This window comes from Odontomachus brunneus, unplaced genomic scaffold (genome assembly GCF_010583005.1).
Source record: "Odontomachus brunneus isolate Ranch 3 - 2012 unplaced genomic scaffold, Obru_v1 Obru_scaffold_046, whole genome shotgun sequence".
In the NCBI taxonomy this organism is placed as follows: Eukaryota; Metazoa; Arthropoda; class Insecta; order Hymenoptera; family Formicidae; genus Odontomachus; species Odontomachus brunneus.
The window spans coordinates 69,497-75,264 of record NW_022639496.1 but is presented as its reverse complement, the minus strand read 5'-3'; positions in this window follow the sequence as shown (position 1 = coordinate 75,264).

The following is a 5,768-nucleotide window of genomic DNA, read 5'->3' as shown; positions in this document are numbered from 1 at the left end:
GGTGTTCCATTTAAAAAAATTAATGTGACCTTGACCTGACCTTCGCTACGCAACCCAAGGTCAAACTGATGTGATCAGTAAATACATCTTTTTAAACGCCACAACTTTTATCTGAAACATTTTTTTCTAAAATGCTTAGTTTTCGAGATATTTCACCGGTCCGGGACTTTTTGAACACCCTGTATAATGGATCTTGTGGGAAATGTTCAATCACATTTGATTCGAAAATCTTTAATAAATGAAGATGCATTAATTTATGATCATATTTAACTTTCTCAGGTTTAATATTAAACAACAATGAAGTTGCAAAGGCAATTGCAAAAACACCACAGTCGGTGTAATTCGGTTGCTGTTGAACAATAGGAAATTTGACTGACCGCTTATCAAAAGGAAAAGTTGAGAATAATAGTTTTAAAAATTTTTTATGTTCTTCATGTAATATCTTAAGATTTAAAGAGTCGTAAATGAATATATTTTTTATATCATAATAAGCACATACCCAATGTCCAGGTGAATGTACCCAGCAAACACAGATATATAACAGTTACATTGCCGTAATGAAACGGAATATAACATGCAATATAACATGTATGTAGTAGGTTATATAGATGTTCGTTATATAGATTTCCTACTCACACGTGTTACAGTTATATAACGTGAATATAACATAAAAGTAACATGTGACTAAAAAGTTATATGTTATTTGTTAGCAAATTAACACATAAATTTTTTTGTTGAATTCCAACGATTTATTCATTTGTATGGTTCAGATAAGTGATAATGTATGATTATTTTGTCTAAATAATAAAAAAAAAACTGACATTTTATATTCCGTATTATTTCAATTATTCGTGAAACTCGCGTGGTTTCGACCCATTTTTGGCATCCATTTTTAGATCATGTTGTTCAATGCTTAACTTTGCGACATGTTTCTCGTGACACAGTTGATTCGCCAGCAAATTTCTGTCGGCTCCCGACACACGATCTTCCATACGCGAGAGGTTGGGCGCCAGGTGTGGAGACGGCCGCACCACCGCACGAAGAAAGGTCGCGAAAAAACACCGACCCTATCGGAAACCACCGATAGGCCAGTCGTGTCCGGAGTCGTACGGGACCGGTAGCTCCTGGGAATTTTGGAGTCGGAGACGGGATGGGTTCGTTGGGACCGGGAAACGACAGCAAATAATCGAGGAGTCGTATTTCCGTTGTCATAGACGAGTTTTATTAGGGCGGGACTCCCCGTCCCGAGATCGGACGCGGTACACTAAATCGAAAGCGACGACGATAACGCGAAGTCGTGCGCTGTCCGCGACAATGTGTGAGTCGGTAGGGCACCTAGGGCCGGTCCCTAGGTCTCGAGATTTCGCGGCCGCTCCGCGGACGAGACGATACCACAACCCGATATTCAGAGCAGATAGGAGGTCTTACAGTTTCGATGGGTCGCCCTTCGGGGTGACTCCGTCGTTGCGGTCTTCCTCGGTGGTGTCCTCCGCCTCGGCTCCGTCGGCGCTCTCGCTCGCTCGTCTCGCTCGCTCTCTCCCGGCCGCACGCTCTCTCTCCTTCTCGCCTGCACACTCGCTCTCTCACGCGCGCACTCCCTCCCTCTGCTGCGCTCGCTCTCTCTCGCGTGCACTCTCTCTCTGCTGCGCTCGCTCTCTCTCGCGCGCACTCTCTCTCTCCGCACGGGTTCACTACTCGGTAACGTGGTAAGCGAGCCGGTATCGCAAAAAGCTATTTGATTGTGATGTCGCGACGGCAATCGGTGAGAGATTGATCGCTCGGATCTTTCTCGTCCTCTCGTTCGTTGATCTATTTCTCCGCCTCTGCCGTCCCTCTCGCCTGCTCTCAATCCTTCCTTGGTCTCGAAAGTTCAATAGCCGTGATTATTATTCTCCGAGACTTTTCTTCTCGACGACGTACTTCGTGGCCTTGATCCAGCGGTATTGTTTCCCGTCTCAGCTGAGTAGGCCCCCCTGGCCCCTTGAGAAACGTTAAGCTGAAAAAGTAAACAGTGCGATAGCTCTAGCGCTCGGCGTGACGGTGACAATTATCGCGTTGTCGAATATTCGTGAGCGATTGAATATTTCGACACGCGATAGACGATTCCAGAATGTTCTCTGTTTGATAGCGATCGAATTTTCGAGAACGATTCTGGGAATCGGCGGAAAAGAAAATCGTTAGTTAGACCAGGAGCGTAATCACCTGAGCGGTAGCGGTGGTGGTGTCGGTGATGTTCCTCCTTCCCACGGCGTCCTTGGCTTCTTTTCCTTTTGCTGGTCAACCAAACGGGGAGCCTGGGGGCACAAAACTCCACGAAATGCTCCACTCTATCTGCTCCACGAACTCTCCGCGATGTTTAACCAGCAGCGAAAGCCGGTGTACATACGTGAAACAAAACGCGCGCTCGGTCGCGGCGGCGGAAATACTCGCGGAATCGGTTCTTATTACTTTGTGACGGGTGCCTCCACAGCTGCCACGTCACAACTTCAATGATCGTCCGGGAACTGGTGATGCTGATGCGCCATAACGATATTTCTCTCTTGATAGATAATATTTATAATATATTCTTTATCGTTCAAAAAATGTTTTGACACATTTTTTGGTAAATATTTGACACGACAATCACAATATGATTAATATTGATACAATGTTGTATCAGTAATCAAATTTTAACCTACAACTCAAAAGAGGGAGAATATTCCTTCTTTCTCTCTCGCAATACTTTGACAGAGTAAGGTTATGATTAGACTCTTTGTAAGAACTCTACAATCTTTTACAATATCGTGATAGCGATCCTAGCATATATTAAAATATGACATTTTATATACGAGAAACACCTAAAATATAATTTTACATTTGTGTATAAAAATATTGCACAACTGAAATTTAATGCAAACATTAGACTTCTTATATAACATGTTAAAGTTATGTAACATGTATTAAAGTTATGTTGCTGTTATATTGTTGATGTAACTTAACCAGTAAATAACATAATAACATAACAGTTTTATAATATAGTTATATCGCAGTTATAAAGGAAATTAAGTAATCTCAATATTAATAATGTATAACAGCAGTTATATTCCATGTTACTCCTGTGTTATATCACAGTTATGTTCTGTGTTTGCTGGGTAATATCTGTATATGTTCTTTATCTATTTCCATAATTTCTATTGTATGAGGAAAATATACTTGCCAGGTTTCGACAAGTTTATAATCTGAACAATTTGCTAAAAGACGACCGAAAAGATTCATATGTATGTCCGTTAGAAGATCATTTTGAATAAGTGCAATTCTTTCTTCAGTCGGTAATATTATATGTTCCATTGTCCTTATAGATTATATAATATTATTTTATTAATATACAAAATTGCCTATTATTTACAGGCACACAATAACCGTTCTTTAGATACACAGTAACCTTGTTTTGGCGCACAGCAGCCTTATTTTAACGCACAATGGGTTGTTACTGGGCGCACAGCAGCCTTGTTATACCGGATAGCAACTTTGTTGTAATGCACAACAACCAGTCATTTTAGACGCACAGCAGCCAGTTATTTTAGGCAGACAGCAGCCAGTTATAGGCGCACAGTAGCCAGTTATATTTTAGGCACACAGCAGCCAGTTATAGGCGCACAGAAGCCAGTAATGGACGCACGGCAGCCAGTTATAGACGCACAGTAGCCAGTTATAGGCGCACGACAGCCAGTTATAGGCGCACAGAAGCCAGTAATGGACGCACGGCAGCCAGTTATAGACGCACAGTAGCCAGTTATAGGCGCACGACAGCCAGTTATAGGCGCACAGAAGCCAGTAATGGACGCACGGCAGCCAGTTATAGACGCACAGTAGCCAGTTATAGGCGCACGACAGCCAGTTATAGGCGCACAGAAGCCAGTAATGGACGCACGGCAGCCAGTTATAGACGCACAGTAGCCAGTTATAGGCGCACGACAGCCAGTTATAGGCGCACAGAAGCCAGTAATGGACGCACGGCAGCCAGTTATAGACGCACAGTAGCCAGTTATAGGCGCACGACAGCCAGTTATAGGCGCACAGAAGCCAGTAATGGACGCACGGCAGCCAGTTATAGACGCACAGTAGCCAGTTATAGGCGCACGACAGCCAGTTATAGGCGCACAGAAGCCAGTAATGGACGCACGGCAGCCAGTTATAGACGCACAGTAGCCAGTTATAGGCGCACGACAGCCAGTTATAGGCGCACAGAAGCCAGTAATGGACGCACGGCAGCCAGTTATAGACGCACAGTAGCCAGTTATAGGCGCACGACAGCCAGTTATAGGCGCACAGTAGCCACTAAACACACATACACACACACACGAACGCGTCTTCAAAGCTGTTCCTCCGTGGACTCAAACTGCAAAAAATTTAATTAAACTAGTTACAAAAATATTACAATACAGGGTGTCCTATTTAACCCTTTGTGTCACAAATTTTTCTTTATACACAATTCATTTAAAACTTTGTTACTCGGAGGTTTTTAGGGTCGTTGATTATGAATTTGAACTAAAAAATTTTAAATTCAAAATTGCAGATTCAATATAGAGGACCGAAATACGAAAAGTGATTTGGTTAAAACTCGGTACTCGGAGGTTTTTGGGATCGTTGATAAAATTCTAAAAACTCTAAGCAACTCAATTTCATGAAATGAAAAAAGTTGTTTCTTCGCTGCCATCTCGAATTCACTATCTTGAATTTGACAAAACTAACCTCAAATTCGAAATCAGCGACCTCAAAAACCTCCGAGTACCGAGTTTCGTTCCTCACATTTTTGTCCACCATATTAAATCCGCTATTTTAAATTTAATGACACTAACCTCAGATTCGAAATCAGCGACCTCAAAAACCTCCGAGTACCGAGTTTCGTTCCTCACATTTTTGTCCACCATATTAAATCCGCTATTTTAAATTTAATGACACTAACCTCAGATTCGAAATCAGCGATCCCAAAACCCCCGTGTATCGAGTATCATCCAAATCAAGTCACTTCGCATTTTTGTCCATCATATTGGATCCGCTATTTTGAATTTTATAAATATAACCTCATATGCAAATATAAGTTCAAATATAACCTCATTACAAATATAGCCTATAATTTTACAAATATAATATGAAATTCGGAATCATCGACCTCGATACTATAGAATACTTCTATATACAAATGCATAAGTCATAAGTTTTCATAGTTTTTGTAAAACTAAATTTATTCATGAATTTATTCACGAAAAAACCACCGTTTTTATCACTTTGTTTAACAATCATATTATTAACAATAAACAAAATTCTTTATTTTTCATAACTCCTGTTTGGAATGTCTGAGAAGTATAACAATACCAAATTTACTAAATAAATCCTTGAAACTCTATAAAAAAAGTGAGTAAAAGTAGGTGAGTCTCTTAGTGACCCTCTGTGACACAAAAGGTTAAATTGACACGACGAAATATCTCAAAGACAAAACTAAAACACGTGTCCCATAATTTTGAGGAGTGATCAAAATGACATTATTAGATTTTAGTGCATGGACGTTTTCAAGCTAATTTCAAAGTCAACTATGTTTTTTTAATGGAAACCTATATTTTTTTATTACGAAATCTTATTTTACATAGAAAGCAAACAACTTTTATCTGAAAAAAATTTTCGCATGACTTCTATTTTTTAAGATATTTAAGTATAAAATTATTGATTCTTTAATAATTTTTATCTAAATTGATTCTATCACCTTTATAAAAAAAATAGCAAGAGACAAA